General features: G+C 43.6%; 2 long non-coding RNA genes across 3 annotated transcripts in view; one reads left to right on the top strand and one right to left on the bottom strand.

Moving 5' to 3' along the window:
* The window catches only part of LOC135294920 (uncharacterized), a 27,580-nt gene extending 11,688 nt beyond the window's left edge, over window positions 1–15,892 (top strand). The window contains exons 4-5 of the long non-coding RNA XR_010356900.1: window positions 1,099–2,272; window positions 9,216–15,892. This is a non-coding gene — a long non-coding RNA (uncharacterized LOC135294920). The remainder of the gene's footprint in view (window positions 1–1,098; window positions 2,273–9,215) is intronic.
* Window positions 945–17,237, bottom strand: part of LOC135294912 (uncharacterized) — a 24,766-nt gene continuing 8,473 nt past the window's right edge. The window contains exons 2-4 of one of the 2 annotated variants that reach the window (XR_010356898.1): window positions 11,663–11,806; window positions 10,057–10,144; window positions 945–1,228 (exon numbers count right to left, since the gene is read on the bottom strand). This is a non-coding gene — a long non-coding RNA (uncharacterized LOC135294912). The remainder of the gene's footprint in view (window positions 1,229–10,056; window positions 10,145–11,662; window positions 11,807–17,237) is intronic. The other variant, XR_010356897.1, reaches the window with a different exon arrangement.

Genomic DNA, 17,237 nt, shown 5'->3' with positions numbered 1-17,237 from the left:
CTCCAGTTCAAGCACATTCTTGACTCCTGCTAAACCCAATGTGAAACGGTATTAAAGTCTCCGTGGGTTGCGGTGACCGCACTTAATGCATTGCTCATATTTCCTGCCCTTACTTCCACGCACAATATTCATTAATTTTGGACAGCCTCAATTTTCTTGTCACCACCTAGAAGCCTGTACAACCATGGACAGGATCTAGTCTATGCCATATTCCTTAGTTCTGGATTGATTTGATTCCATGAATGGAAGCCAAAGCCTTCTTTTCCACACAGTTCCTCTTCTGGATGCTGCACTGATATACTGGCTGTATAACATTTCCAACCCAGTGGCACTTACTGAGTAAATTGCACAACCTATCCATTTTAGAAAGCAAGCATGATGATTTTCAGAGGTGCTGGTTCTGCTGAACTGCATCATCTTGTTGAGGCAACACAACTAAAACTTATAGGAGCAGAGTTGATGTAAGACAAGGGATTTCAAAATTATACACATTTTGAACATAAGAAGTGTGAGATGTAGAAAATTCCTTCTCATTGCTATTGTTAGCATTCACAGTTTCAGAAACAGACAAGTTTTGATTGCCTCCCTTTTAACAGCACTATTTGCAAGACAAATACCATACCACTGGAGCACCATGCCTTTGGGATCAATTAGATGTAGTCTTCTGCACAAGACTTACAGACATTGCATCATGTTAGAAGAAAAAATGGACTAATATCAATGCCACGCAGAACTGTGTCATTTCAGGGTATCAGAAAGTCCTGCTTACATGTATCCCTTTTTTTAAGAGGAGAGGAGGCACTTGTGCATTCTGGATCTTGTTGGTGAATTTTAGCTGGCTACACCCAGTGTAAGTTGCTTTAACTTTTTTAACTCTGACAGCCACTACTGAGGACAACAGAAAAAAATTTGCACCATCAGAAGATTTACGTTTGTTTGTTTGTTTATTTTTCAGCTAACAATAAACAAGTGGTACATAAATAAAATACCTTATATTTTCTGTTTTTCAATCTCTATTGTATTTCTTGAGATGTCTGTGGGTGTTGTTCTGATTTGTCATCCTGCCTCTCAGAAGAATGTCATCTCCTTTCCTTGCAGAGTCGACTCTGGGCTGTTTTGCTCCAGCAGACACTCTGACAGCCATCTTCATCGGCCAGTAGATGTCATTGTGTTTCCACCGCAGAAGCACATCAAACATATTCATCTGGCTGCAAATGCCTGTCTGGTCCTGCAAACAATACTGTTGAGTATTTAGGATTTTCTCTACCCTGCAGCAAAATATTTGTTAAAAATTCTTAGCCAGAAAAGAGTGAAAATTAAGTTCCAAGCATTTGATAGCTGTGACTAACTAGCCAGAATACCCTTGGCTTCAGCTAATGTAGTGCCAATGGTGTTATACAAACACAGCTTACTCAATAGGACACAAATCATTGTTAATAAACTATTACAAAAGATGCCAACAGAAGAAGATAGAAATAATGTCTCATGGATTAGCCAGCTTCTTTAGGCAACCAGCTCATTCTGCTGTGAGGTCATCTGTTCTTCAATACTCAGACAGGATTGAGAATTTATACTTCAGAACTTTTTAGACCTTTAGAGTGTAATGAAGAGAAGCTGTAGTCTGTTATTTTTCAGTTATTTTATTCTGGACTATGTTAACAGGTTCCAAATTTTCATTATATAATATTTGTGATGTAATTAGAAAGTTCCATTTGAAGTCAAAACTTGGTAGCAATAAAGAAGGAAACACTTGGCAGTGGTACAAGAGGTAGGGTTTTCCAAAAAGTCTGACATATTTTTTATCAGTAAGAACTCAAGAGAAATCATTTAACCATCATCTTGCAACATCCATGCTGGAAATAGCACGGAGGGCCAAATTCCCTGCTGGCAGGAACCCTGATGGCTCTAACAACACAGGAGACCCTTGACAGATTCAGCAGAGAACTGGTGTTTTGCAGCGTGTTTTGAGTCCCAGGGGCCAGTGTGAAACTGAGTGAAGTCAATGGAAATCTTTTGCTTTTTGGCAATGGGCTATGGATGAAGCCATGAATCAGGTTTTCTGCAGGCTGGTGGTGCACATCTGTCTTGGGGTGAGGCAGCTGAAAGGCATAGACTTGGATTTGAAAGGACAAGCTTCATTTCACTCAGGCTCCACTAGCTCAGGAATAACTTGAGATGGCACAAGAGAAACTGTTCCTCCCTTAGAGTGGCTCATCCTCTTGCTTGATCATGGAAACATCTAAAACTCTTCCTGGACTGGGAGACTTCTGAGGTAGGTGACTGGATTGGGTTGAGAGGGTCCTTTAAAGATCATTAGATCCAACCCCCTGCCATAGGCAGGGACATCTTTCACTAAATCAGGCTGCTCAATGCCCCATCCATCTTAAACCTGAACACTTCCAAGGTGGAGAGAGTGGCTGGAGAGTGGCTAGGCAGAAAGAGACCTGGCCTTTTTGGGTACTGGTTGACAGCCAGCTGAACATGAGCCAGCAGTGTGCCCCAGTGCCCAAGAAGGCCAGTGGCATGCTGGCCTGTGACAGGAATAGTGTGGCCAGCAGGAGCAGGGAGGTCATTCTTCCCCTGTACTTGTGTCAACAACTTGGCATTGGTGAGGCCACACCTTGAGTGCTGTGTCCAGTTCTGAGCCCCTCAGTTTGGGAAGGACATTGAGACACTTGAGCGCGTCCAGAGGAGGCAACGAGGCTGGTGAGGGGCTTGGAACACAAGCCCTGTGAAGAACAGCTGAGGCAGCTAGAAAAAAGGAGGCTCAGGGTGACCTTCTCACTCTCTACAACTCCCTGGAAGGTGGCTGTACTTAGCTGGGGGTCAGTCTCTTCTCCCAGGCAACCACTGGAAAGAACGAGAGGACACAGTCTAAAGCTGCACCAGGAGAAGTTTAGGTTAGATATCAGGAAAAAATATTCACTGAAAGAGCAATTGGGCACTGGAATCATCTTCCAAGGAAGGTGGTGGAGTCACCATCCCTGGACTTGTTATAAAAAGACTGGACGAGGCACTCAGTGCCATGGTTAATTGATGAGATAGTGTTGGTCATAGGTTGGACTTGATGCTCTCAAAGGTCTTCTCCAAACTAGTTCATTCTGTGATTCTATGGGTCACCCACAATTATGGCTGGGATCTGTGGCTGTTTCCAAGCTTGGATATGAGATGTATGGTATACATACAGAGGTCCTGTAAATGAGGACCCCTTGGACTATCTGGACCACCAAACTCTTGCACTTGGATGAACTACAACAGTGTCCTCTGGGCTGTACAGTGACAGAACATGTTTAAGTATCACAGGAACCTCACCTGCTGTCTTACAGATAAATTCACTTGCAATTAAAGCTATCCTTGGTGCAGAACTCATCTTTATTAATATTCCAAAGTAGTCTCTTACCAAAAAAAAAAAAAAAGTGTTGTGACAAAACACTTGGCTGCTCACTTCACTTTCCAAAGCACATGGAAGAAACTTTGTACTACTCAACTGAGAGCAGTGTCAAACTGCTGAGCTCCCAGTGCTGTGCCTCCAGACTTTCAATTTACCTGGGATTTCTCATTCGAGTAAGATCATTTAGAACTGCCCCCTGGTAATTTTTTTGATCTACATCAGCTGATCCATAAATATCAAATAAAAAATATGCAGCACTGCCTTAAATAGTTGTGTTCCCAGCTCACTACTTCCTCATCTGATTCCTCTCAGTCCTGTTCCCTATCCCATGCAGCCAGGGCTTGCTGGAACACTTATCTGAGGGTTTAGCTGACTAAAAACACACCATAAATTTTTCTTCTTTCAGGTGAACATTTTTTTCCATGCAACCGACTATATCATTGCAGTGTGAAGGTGTAAAGGAGAAGAAAAATGTAAAGGATAAAATGTAAAGGAGAGGAAAATAGATCTTGTTTTTCTGTCTGCCTGAGGATATCCTCACAGAGGTGGAGACAGTGGCGAGATGGATATGGGAGTTCAAATTGCTGTCTTTAATCTGGACTCCAGTAAGTCTCCTCTGTCTCATTTTTCCATCTAAAACAGTGGAGATAATGCTATTCACTGTCTCATTTCACCTTAGGAAAAACATTATCAAGGTTGTTAAGGCATTTACATACTACAGAAACTAGAAAATTCCCACTCCTGCAAAAGACCATGGAGAAATGACTGATTCTACTTGTTGTACCAAATGCACTAGTGAAGAAGATCACTAATTTTAAAATGACAGTAAAAATACTGACCTATCTCACTTCCTAAGTATGCCTTGGATATCATCGCCAACACAAATGTTCCAATTTATTATTAAAAAAATAGTAGTTGATGATGTAATTAGAGCCTGTGTGAACACACTTCCAGAAGGGAGATGAATGAAGACTTTCTGAATATCATACATTTTGATAAATCTAAATTTTGCTGAATTTGCTTATGCGGCTATTTAAATATCCTACAACTTTCAATGTTATTGTGCATGAGTTTGCATATATTTTCTTGCTTAGAGCAAATCCAAGTCTGGGAACGCTCAGGTACAGGGGGAGGTTTTGCAGCAGGCTTCAGGTGTTAAGGAAATGACCCTTAGATCCCAGATGGCCAGATCCCAGTCTGACCATCCATTCTGAGACCCTCCGCCAGTCACAGTCCTGAGACCAGAGACTGGGACTGCTGGGAGCAGAGGTCCTTCAGAGAAGGCAGCTCCAGTGTGCAGACAGGAGCCCTGCTTGACTCGCTCCACACTGCACTCACACAGTCAGGCCAGGTTTCCTTGCCAGTTTGGCTCTTGTTTTCTCATAGCAGAGTCTCAGATGTCTAGTTCCATTTATTCACAGCACAGTACACAGAAACTCCCAGAGCTGGTGTCCAAGGACGACCCTCAACAAAGGAGCCTTCATCTGTCTTCATCTCCTTTGTTGTCCAAAAGGTCAGCAGTTCCCAGCTCCTGAAGTGTCTCTCAGTGTCCATTCACCTGGACTCTTCCTGGCCTTTGTTATCCCGAAGGTTTGTCTCAGGCTCCCACCTGCTCAATCTGCATTTCCGTCTGCATCTTAATCTGCACCTTGCAAGCCCAGCTACCTGGCTGAGAGGTGTTTCTTGACTCAGGGAACCAGGGACATGGTTCATGGGAACTATGGCACCCAGGGACATGCCTGATCCAGGGGTGGCTGCACTGCTGGCCTACATGAATGTCCCTTCAAGAGCACCTCTGCCACCATGGATTCCCTCTAACCACAGAAAGGCATCTGTCTTAGACTTGTTACTTGGGTTTCCTTTGACACCCTAGCTTGTGCAGCCATGAATCTCTAAGACACCGCACTAAGAGACATAAGAACAGATGTGTTGGAGGTTAGGGGTTCTTCCTTTTTTGTTTGTTTTCTGCCATGGCATCTTTCTCCAGTTTCTTTTTTTTTTTTTTTCCACCTCTTTGGCTAGAACTAGACTCTGCTAAGTTTAATTTTTTTTTTTATTAAAGCAGTGATGCTAATTCACAGAATCACAGAAACATAGAGTGCTTTAGGTTAGAAGGGACCTTAAAGATTACCTAGTTCCAACTGCTTGCCATGGGCAGAGACAGCTTTCATTTCTCCAGCCTCCTTCTGCAGTTGGTACCACCATGGCCCCAACAAAATCCCATCACACCTTAAGAAGCTGGTCTAACACTGACAGGTCAAGCCCCCTTTGGTTCCTCCTGCTGTCTGTGGTGGGAATTGGGACACTTGGGCACCTTGCTGCCCAGCTCAGGCACCTGACTTCCAAGGAACCAAAATGATGAACTGGCTCCTGACTCCTGGTGAGTGCAGTGCCCACTTTTGCTAACCATAACACCAGTCTGTGAACCCACCAGGCTCTGCATCCTTCAGTTGCAAGGTAGCTTTACCTATAACTTGAATCTCTTGACCAGTTGTAAAAGATAGAAAATATTAATTTTTTTTCTATCAGCAGCTGAAAATTTAAGCAAGAAAACGTGTTCATGCTCACGCATAATAATTAAGCTTTAGCAAGGTTATTTGTAATCATATTAATAACCTATTTATTCTAACTGTTCTTAGTATAGCATCATCACAAAAGCCTCTTGGTGTGCTCAGTGTGAAAGTTGAGATGCTATAATGATGTCAAAATGAAATGCTGTCAGTGCAAATCCATAAAATGACATAACGGTGTCAGAAATGAAAGAGAATCATATGAGTGTGTGTTCCAGCATCACACAAACATTTGTGAGAGGAAAGGGTGCCACAACTGGGGGACAATGTTTGTTATGACAGAAATGCTCAAGAAGCTAAAAAGGGAAACCATGTTTGCCAGCCACATCACTTTTAAATCCAGCAGATTTATGAAGAAGTTGTGCTAATTTCCTCTATAAATATCTCAGTGAGCAGAAGAGTGCTTTGTGTTGCAGAAAGCAGTTTTTAACTAGTTACAAATCCAGGTTTCTTTTGCAAGGGAATAGAAAGGTTCATTGCATTGTTTGTGTAAGTAAACATTTTTCTTTTGAAAGAAAAAGAAAAACAAAATACTTCTTATCTGGTTATCGTCCTTAAGGAAACTCGCATCTCATGACTCAAATATCATCCTAAAGAAAGGACTCTCATTGCAGGTAGGACAAATCTATCCCTATATCTATTTTTTAATGGTTACAAGTTATTATAAATTCACACATCCTTTCAGGAAGGATCAGTGTTTTGCAGCTCTCCACCTTCTTACCCTGTGAGATCACGCTCAGCAATAAAACCTGAGGCAGAAGAAGGAGGGATGCAGAGCCAGTTTCCAAGCTGGTCACATTCAGCAACTGTCTGGTCATTGGTCTGCCCTTAGGAGGTGGTGGGTGGTTGCCTTTGCTTTGCTTGCTGTTTTTTGCTCTTTTCTTCACCAATGAAACTGCCTTTATATCATCTTGGGAGTCCTCTTGCTCTTTTTGCTCTTCCTATTTCTTCTGGGTGGGGGCAGTGAGTGAGCAGCAGTATAGCTACTGAGATGCTGGACAAGGCCAGCCCACCAGGGATGTGAACTGAATGAGTTAAACACACACCTCCCAGGTTTAAGGAATAGCTTGCATTTACCTTATTAAGTTTGTGACACAGACTTTGAGAGCTAAGCTCTCTCATAACCAAAACTATTTCTAAACATATCTCAAAGTCCTATTTAAAGCCAGGTGCTGTGGAGAATATAGTAAATGGTGAAATAACATGCTGCAAGAGCAAGCAGCCAGCTTCATCTGCTGCAGTAGACACAAAATTTCATCTGGTCGCTCTCATCCATGCCTTATTCAATGACTGAACTGAGCTCATGACGATAAGCTAGAATTTGGAGCAGCTGGGTGCTGACCTGACTTGGCTTCTGGGGAAGGCCATGGTTAAGTGACCCTGGCACCAGTGGGAACAGCCTGGCTCCAAAACACTTTTGAAATTATTTGCTGATGATAATGAATGTGCCATGACATTTGCTTAGACTATGGTGTCTGAGTTTTTATTATCTTCATAATTAAGAAGAGTTGTGTCACTTCTGTTTGGAGTATTCTGACTTCAGATTCCCCTGAAACCAAACTACACCTGTCCCTGTGATTCACTACCTGTCCATAGTGCCTGGAGTGGCACTCATGCTAGAGGATGGGTTTAAATGAGAGTTTGAAGAGTCAAACATTTGAAGAGTCAAACACTCATGGAATATGTGCACACAGAACAAAACCACCCTTATTTGCTGGTTCTTGGTGATTGTCCTGGATTATATGCCCATACAGTGCTAAATATTCAGATTGTATTACAGGTGATCTGGAAAGTGATCCTGACAGGTTATGATAGCTTACATTAGCATCCACCTTATCCTGAAAACTTGAGTGCGATCTATATTCTTGGTAGAAGTTCAAGGCTTCATCCCCGCTGCTGTCCCATAATGTCTCTCCTAGGAGAGAGTGATTCCACCTTGAGACACATCCAATCCTTCTTCATGTCATCAATGGAAGCTGAAGGTACTGGCCTGGACTTGAAACCTGGATTTTTTGTGGCTAAAATAAGGCTAGCTGCAAATACCATGTTAATGAAGATTACTGACCAGATTATGCCCGAAGTCCATGGGCAGAACCTTCAAACAAGACCAAGGAGATTGCCTAAAATTTCAGCTGCTGAGAAGAACTTTTAGAATCACAGAATCATAGAATAGTTTGGGTAGGAAGTACCTTAAAGATCATTTATTTCCAGCCCCCCTGCCATGGACAGGGATGCCTTTCACTAGACCAAGTGGCTCAAAGCTGCCTCCAACCTGACCTTGAACACTTCCATGGATGGGGCAGCCACAGCTTCTCTGGACAACCTGTTCCAGTGCCTCACCACCCTCACAGTAAAGAACTCCTTCCACATATCTAACCTGAATGTCCCTTCTTTCAGTGTGAACCATTCCTGCTTGTCACTACAGCTCCTGACAAAGAGTTCCTCACTGCCTTCCCTGTGTGCCCCTTCAGATGCTGGAAGGTTGCTATGAGGTTTCTGCACAACCTTCTCTTTTCCTTTTCTGAACAGCCCCAACTTTCTCAGCCTGTCTCCATGGGGAGGTGCTCCAGTCCCCTTGTCAACATCGTGACCCTCCTTTCCTAAGTGTCTGTCTGCTCTTATGCTTCATTGGCCAGTGCTTGATTTAAACATCAAAGGAGGTTCCAATCACTTTTTTTCAGCCAAGGTGGGGTTTTTTTAACAAAAACTGTAAATTTGATTAGTCAGAAATATTTCATCACTGGAATTTTTTTAAGTTTTTATCTTCAGCTGCCCATACTAAGGAGAAAAAAAAAAGACAAAATAGTATGGAAGCCTGAAAAGTCCATGTTGATGTTTTACTATATATTTTCATTCTGTGATTAAAAAGTTTCTTTAATTTCCTTTATACAAAACAAAAGAACTGAAAGCAACACTTGAAGTTGAAATAAAATACTTCATTTTCAGTTAGGAAAAATGTATATTTTACATGACCCAAAAATTTTGTCAGAATTTCTGATTCCTATGGCATTTGGAATAATTATTGAGTGATGATTCAAAGCAAGTTTTTAAAATACCCATAAAACTTTCCAGTGAAATAAAATCCTACCTGAAATGTCTGAACATTTTGAAAAGTTATATCATATTAGCAATGGCTGAAAATCAGAAAACAACATTGATAATTTCAAGGGAATGACACTTTTCTGCAGTGAATTTGCAACTTTTTTCTTCTACAGAAATGGCAGTAAAAAAATTTCATTTTCATTCCTCAACAGATATTCAGGCAGATTAAAACTCTCCTGGAAATCTCTGAAGGTGCTGCTGATTTCAACTAAAAAACAGGTATTTTCAATTTTGACAAAATATTTTTATTTTACTAGGAATAGATCATTAGGCTATCATTTATGTAAAATATGCTCACCAAAGTAGTAAAGAAAGTGGAAAATCATTATTCACATTATGGTAGGATGGGGATCTGTTTTAAAATTTTTCTATTAAAATTTTGATTTCTTCAAGAATGTCTTTTTTTACCCCCTTGTATGAGCAGGATTTCACTCAAAGAAATCCTCCAACATCTTATGTACATTTTAAAAGTATGTCCATTGCTGTGTCAAATGTGTCTCACTGGAAAAAGCTACTGACTTTTCCATTCTATTTCTTTAATTTTACTACTCTTGTGTGTTGGAATACTCCAGGTAGGTGCTGTGTATGCTTTTGATTATGCTGTGTTACACAGCAGGGAAACCTCTTATCTCAGACTGGTTGCCTGGTTGAGGGAAAAAAAAACACATTTAAGGTTGTAAACACAGCTGTGGAAGAAATATTTTCTATTTCCTTGATGTTTGTTTTAATGTACTAAAAAGACATAATTACAGGAGTTTGCAAAAATACCAAAGTGTAAAACACAATAGTAGGTTGGTTATGTGTTTCTATTATATGTCTATATGTCTTCAGATGTAGCTTTAAACAGTCCAAGAAAATCTTTAGAAATGTCTTCTCTACTTTACACTCTGATTTGCCCTCATAAATAAAGTACAGAATTTTCAGAAAAAAAAAAAATTTAAAGTAATCTCATAGCTACACTGGTATTAAGAAGTGTTCAAATCTTGTTCTTACTATTTTTCATGCCAGCTTGAAGATTTGTGTTTCTATTGTTTCCTTTTTGACTCTGTGCAAATACTTTAAAGATAGGAAATTTGCAGATCTGTGGAAAAAAGAAAAAGAATAGAGGTTTTGTAAATCTAACCACTGCAACTTCATTTGAAGAAAATGAAATCTGAACTCTGAAAGAGGACAATGCCTTTTTTTTCTTCAGCTTGCAAAGAAGTAGAGTAATGCAATCCCTTTTATTTCCTATTTAAATAAAGGCAGAAGCGTTTTCATCTGTGGCGTGTAAAGTCTGCTCTGCAAAGAATAAGTTCAGAGCACACACATTGTAAGTATTTGCCAAGAGCACTGGGTTTATATTGGTTGAGTAAACAGCACTATAATATTACAATTATAAAAACAAAATGTGCAGAAAAATGTGATTCTCACTCTTTTGTTAACACTCTATTAGCTCCTGAAGTCCTAGTGAGAAAAGATTAAATGTGAAGCCCTCAGTAAAGAGCTCTGCTCCATTCAAGCTGCAACACCACCAATTACTTCACCGAAAAAAGAACTAGACTTGATAGAGAACTTCAGTCCAAATCCTGTTCACGAACACCTGAAGCCATCTCCCCTGAAGTCCTATGTAAAATAACATTAATGACATCCTGGTCACTTCAGTCTATGGAAGATTTCACCTTTTATATCACAGTGTAAAAGCAAACAAAGGGCTGCATACAGTTCTTTTGACTGTGGCTGGAAAGACTCACACTGGCAGCAGTGCGCATTTGGATGACACTGTACCATCCTTTCACTCCACCCACAACTATTATTTCGTTGCCCAGAATTGTTGTAATATGACTGCTTCCCTTCATAATCTCTGCATTTTATCTAGCTTCTTTTCCAAAGCCAGAGAGGATAATTGTCATCTTTTGTATAACACAGCAGAAAGGCTGAGGACAGGCTTAAGGGCAATGGCTTTCTCAGTCTATCCCTACCTTGTCTAGACTGCAAGTTCACTGAGGCAGAGAGCAACAGCAAGCATGACAAGGTTTTCTCAGCTGCCTAAATACAGTAACAGTGCCAGAGGAAGAAAAGATTTTGTGTCCATCCTATCACAATGGAGTCCTCCAGCAAAATGGGATGGAGAGAGGACAGCTGAGAGCCAAGCACAAGAGATGAAATGAGTAGGGTAAGGCAGAATCTACAGCTTTGAGGTTCCAGGTATTGAACCTGGAGAGGAAACATAGGCACACAAAGCTTCCATCCCACTGAAGCCAGTGGAAACCCTTTCCCTTGGTTTAGCAGGACATGGATCATGGTGGTGGTTTGTGCCAGGTGGGTTCCCTGTGGAGATCAGGGGAAAAGGAAGATGAGGCCATGCACACTGTGTTGGAAAGGGCTGTAGGGTTAACTGCTGTTCTTTCACGTGATGAAAAGTCCTAAAGCCAGGCATCATCACACACACACCATTTCTAATGCAGAATCATTCTGAAATCAGGGTGATGCGATGTTGTTTGGCAGCATGGGAGGAAAAAAGTGGAACTTTTTATGAAACTGACAAAAAGATCTGAAGCCCAGAAGGGAACACAGCAATCATTTGCTCTGATTTCCTGTACAGCATAAGCCATACAACCTTGTTTGGTCATGTCTCCATCATTCTTTCTTCTGCTTGATCCAAAGATCTCACTTGGAAAAGGAGGCGTCTTCATGAAAAAGTATGAGTCATGCAGAAGCAACCATAACCTTTTGGACTTCTTTTCAAAAATTAATTTATGCTCTTTGAAAGAAAGAAAAATTGTAAAACATGTATTATTTCTAATCCAAATGCATTTTCACTTAAATATCTTTAATGAAAATTCTTTTCCTTCTGTAGGTATCCACCCAGGTGATACTTTTCCTCAAAATATGTGCTTGCATATTCAAAATCTGTCTCTGAAGAAAACCACCTTATTTCTCATTCCCAAACCAAGGCACTTTCTTAAAAATACAAGAATGAGCAGGCTTGTAGAAGCCCAAATTATACAGCCCCAAGAGCTATTTTTCAGTCACTGACTAGAGAACATTGTGATAAAGAAATCTTAGCTGAAGAAGAAAATAACCTCCATTTTTCCAATAAATTAAGATCTTCACAGGAATGTAAAATGAATCTTAAAGCGGAGCATCTTGATGTTTCTTGCAGCAGGCCCTCTTTCAAGGACAAAGATGTAATTCAAAGATGAAAAAATGAATACCAGAAAAAGAAAAGTCTTTTCCTCCATGCTTATAAATATGGTGGTGACCTTACAGAGCCCCTTGAAGAGACAGCACTGACAACACAGCCAGTGACATCCAACTTCCCTGCAGGGCTGCTGGCAGCTGCAGACTGGATTGTGAAAGATGAAAGAGAAGAAGGTCCCCCTGTACCACATAGGGAACTTTTAGGAGACCAAATTTGAATTATGGTAGTGTATGTTTCAGTGAAGAACATAAAACCTAAGGCAGGAGATGGGATGAAATTAAATAAAATAATGTTACCCTGAATTTACATGGGGAAAGCCAAGCATATACTTACTTTAGAAGTATTATTAAAAAGGCAAAGCTATAGCTGAAGATCTGAGCACAACATGGGTTTTATGACAGATGCATGTTATTAAGTCATTTCCTAGATCTATTTCACTGCTATCAATATCTACTATTGGTGAGTACATATTGATAAACTTAATAGGTAAGGCCAGGCAAACCATGTAAGGCATAAGTAATAGGGACAGAACCATATGACAAGACATGTGCATTTGCCATTTTAATCTTTAACCTGCAAGGTGTCCTTGTCCCTTGTTCAGTGTCCCTTCTCATATTCACTGCTCCTGCCGTTTAATTGCTGTTGTTAATTTCTTCATGGATTTGTGTATGGTCTAACACTGCCTGACTTGAGCTGATTGCACAGACATTAGCTAAGCAGGAGTTTTCGAGATTTTTTTCTAAGGCTGCCATCATCTGCAAATCCTTCAAGGTCTAAATTATAAAAGTTTGGCTGACCTCTGTAGGAAAACAACATATTAGATCATTATAAAAAGAGCAAAAGGAAAATTGCAAGCTTAATTCCTGAGACTTGTAAGTTAAAATCCACAAGGGCCCGGAGGCAGCCTTCCCTGAGCCCCTCAGCCAGCAGCCCTACCCTGCCCTGCCCCGCTGAAAGCACACCAAAGGGCCTGAAGAGCTGTGCCTCGAATTCTTTGAGCAGTCATCTTTTAACAGGGATGTCAGAGGTGTAGGAAAGCATTCCTGTGGCATTGGGATGCAAAGGGATTTATCTCCCATCTGAAGTCCTGCAGAGAGGCAGCAACAACCCTGCTCCTGTCTGAGAGGCTGACAAGTGAGTTACAGCTGAAGGAGATGTGACAGGCGAGAGAGAATAAGCAGAGTGAATGCCTGTGCTGGAGATGAATCAACCCTCTTCCTCGAGGAGCAACTGCCTTTGGCTACCCAGAGCTAAAAGCTACAGTAATAAATTTTAAGGCCTGAAAAGATCATTACAGTCATCCAGCCCAGCTGCCCACTCATCCAGGATGCTGAATTTCCTGAAGTCGTTCATGCCTGCCCCTCCTGCTGCCACAGCTGAGGTCCTTTCCTCCTCTGCTCTTGGAGGCCCTTCCCAGTATGTCACTGCCATCACTGTCTGCCGTGCCAGATGTCTGCTGTGCCCTCCCTGTGGCACCGCCTCTGGGCAGCAAGAGCAGCTAGAGCAAATATTTTATGTAGTGTTTCTGGCAAAGAGAGGTTTTTCATTCAGCTCTCCAGTGGTGCTGGCTCATGCTCTGCATCAGAGCTGCAGCTCCAGCAGCAGCTCAGCCCAGGCAGCTCCAGATCCATGCTCAAACATCTGTTATGGAAACTCCAGGCAACTGCACAAGGAGCCTTGATTCTGCAGCTCTCACTGCTGACCCAAACTGCAGATCTAGAGAGGGCTTCACCTGGCTTGTGTCTTGACTTTCTTTGAAACCACTGGGCCTCACATCAGTTGAAGCACCTACAGTTCTTGGAATAACAACGTCCATCTACCTGAGGAGCAGGCAGGTAGAAGAACAACTCCGTTGGGAGAAGTTGGGGTTTCTGATGATGGTTCTCTGCTGGCCTCCATGGCCTTAGAAAGAGGCCAGTGTTACATTGCAATGGAAGCATATGGGCTGGAAATGGGAAAAAAAGGACTAGGAAAGACTTTTCCTGAAACATCTTGCCCAGCCCAGGGCACATCTCCATATTTGTTGAGATGGCTCACATCCATGTAGAGCAATGAATGGAAAAATAATGTGAGTTCCCCATCTGCTCCATAAGCTTATGTGGACAGAGCTCCAAAACATAAAAAATGGTTGAGTTCACTAAATATTTCTCTTTCTGGAGGAGCAGGTCATGACTCAGCTGGGACTGTGAGGCAATGCCCTGCCTTGGGAAGGTTGTGATGCATCAAGAAACAGCTCAGCAACCCCTCAGCAACCCTGGAAGGCATGCCCTGAGAAAGGAGGGAAGAGGGCATGCAGGCAGGAATCTTTTAACGTCATCTTGTCCCCTGCATTTTGCTCAGCCTGCTGCAGCTGACCTTAAAAGGAAGCCCTATCTCCCCTCTTCACTCACGCTGGTGCAGTTTGGGGGAAATAGGTGCAAGTGTACTCTTCTTCTGTCAGATCCTTGGCAACTGAAAGAGACAGTAACAGGTTGCCCTAAAAAGCAAATTCTAATTCCTAACATTGTATGTCGTGGTTTTTATGTGCTGTGCAATTTACAGGCTGGACAAGCGAGGCCAGCAGAGCCTAGTCTGTGGCCAAGCCTGGCAGTGAATCCATCAGCCATGGAAATGCCAAAGTGACAGGTTCACTTCATTAGCTGGAGGCCCAGTGATTCTTGGGCATAAGAAACTGGAAGAGAAAAGCTGTTCCGGGGATGGGAAATTACCCTTTTGGATGGATGGCCCTTTTGGATGGAGGACTAAAACAGTGCCTGCACCAGCGTTTGAGGGACCACGCAGGCTTTGATCCCAAGTTCACATGTGCATCCTTCCATAAAGACAAATGGTGACCTTCACGTGAGCACAGATATCCTTTCCTTTAGGAGTGACTTCAGTTCTCCAAAGCAGAGCATGTCATGCCTACGTGGAGACATGCTCATTTTCCTCTCCCTGAACCAGCTGTGCCCAATGCCAAAGGCTCTTCAGAAAGCTACTGAAATGTGACCAAAAAGTCTTAGATGCAAGTTAGACCTTCCTTGAGTTTTCCATCAGGTTTATTTCTCCTTCCCTGCTTGCAATTGCTGCTTTCCAAAATCCTTTCCTGCATTTCTCCCTTTCTTGCTGTCTTGTGAACATTCTTCTGGGCAGTTCACTAGCCCTCTCCACTGGATCCTCAATAGCTTTTGCCCATACTGAACATTTCAAGCATTTTTACTTTGCAGCAGATTTTTTTTTTGCCTTGGGTGAGAATACAAGGACTTTCAGTCCCTTTGCCTTTCCATTCTGAAAACATCCCCCGTAGGTAAACAAATCCTAAGCCTAAGATGAGGAAAGTCCTCAGTTGCAGAAGTTGTTGAATGGCAATCACCATTTTCTGATGCTGTAAAACAAGAGTTAATCTGTGTTTCCACTGCGGAGGGCTGTTTGGGGCTTTTTTTTTTTTAAGGAAGGGAAAAAATTTCCTTTCATTCTTTGCCAGCAATTTCCATGCAAATAAAGTTTCCCAGCAAAAACTCGGTGCCCAAGAGAGAATATTTTATCCAGAAAGTGAAAGATTTTCTGCGAACAATTGCAAGATTTTATCCAAAACTCTGAGAGGCTCATCCGAAATATTTCTCTCGTTGGCCGGAAACAAAGCGCTGCAGAGCGAGAGGGGACGGAGGGTTCAGCCGGTGGGATACTGCCGACCGGGAGCGGGGCGGGGCGGGGCGGCCGGCGGGCACCGGCCGGGGCGCAGCGCCCGTCCCGCCGCGGGGCTCGCTCGGTCGGGGCCCCAGCGCCGCCCCCGCGGCAGCTCCCAGGCGCGGGCGGGAACAATCGCCGCGTTGTCCTGCCGCGGCCGCCGGCCCGGCGGCTCCCGCGCCCCGGTCCCCGTGCCCTGAGGGGACAGCGCTGGCGGGGCCGCCCGGCTCCGCGCCCGCCGCCGCCGCTCAGTCTGGCCCCGGCGGGGGCGGCGGCGGCGGCGGGGCGGGAGGGGCGGAGGCGCGCAGGTAGCGCGGCGGCGCTGCGCGCCCGCGGCCACGGCGGGGCGCTCTTGGCACGGGCACGGCCCGCGCGGCGCCGCCGGGACACACGGACACGCGGACGCGCGGACACAGCGCCCACCTCCCCCGAGGGGCAGCGGGGATCGGGAACGGGCCGCGGGGGCCCCGGGCAGCCGCTCAGGCGACGCGGCGGGCATGTGCCGGTAAACAATGAGCGTATTGTGAAATGGAAAACAGACTCCGGCTCCCTCCGAACGCCCGCTCCCACCGGATGTGTTAAATAAAAACCGCTGGGGGAAAACAGCAGAAAGGCAAGAAAATCGGGTTCGGGCTGGGAAGGACGGGGGGCAGGAAACCCGCAAACAGGCGGATTTGTGTGCCCTCAGCCCGGTAATCCTCGCACGGACTGCAACGGCGGCGGATGCCTTCAGAAAAAAAAAAAAATCAGCTTGGGGGGTTTGCGGTTGGATCTGTTGGGCTTCTGCCTCCTTTTTTTTTTTTTTTTTTTTTTTTTTTTTTTTTTTTTTTTTTTGTCCCTTGCCCTGCTACTGAATAAAACAAGAGGAAACTTTCTCTGCTGCAGAGATCCAGATTTCCCCGGTGAGCTGTGAGCTGTACAAGCAGCCGGTCGGGACGGCTTGGCCGGGACCCGCCGCGGCTCCAGAGCTGCCGAGGCTGGGTGCGAGACCGGCGCCCAGCTCCTGTGCCGTTCTCTCCCCTAAAACGGCACCTTCCTGCCCGAACGTGTTGAAGTGCAGTGCCCTGGAATTTATGACACAAATGGACTTTCCTCCCCCTCTTCTTCTGCTTAAAACCTCTACCGTACCTTCCAACTGGATGCAAACTGGGAGCTTTAATAAACTTACTCTCCCCTTCCCCAGTCATAAACATATATCCCTCTCTGATTCCTCTCTTTACAAAAAAAAATGGGGGGGGGGGAGGGAAAAAATAGAGGGGGGAGAGATATTTCCAATGGATTTAAGTAAGTGAATCATGTAATGAAATGCTTAGGGATTTGTTTAATA

Source organism: Passer domesticus, chromosome 1 (genome assembly GCF_036417665.1).
Source record: "Passer domesticus isolate bPasDom1 chromosome 1, bPasDom1.hap1, whole genome shotgun sequence".
Classification (NCBI taxonomy): domain Eukaryota; kingdom Metazoa; phylum Chordata; class Aves; order Passeriformes; family Passeridae; genus Passer; species Passer domesticus.
This window is presented reverse-complemented; position numbering and strand designations above follow the sequence as displayed.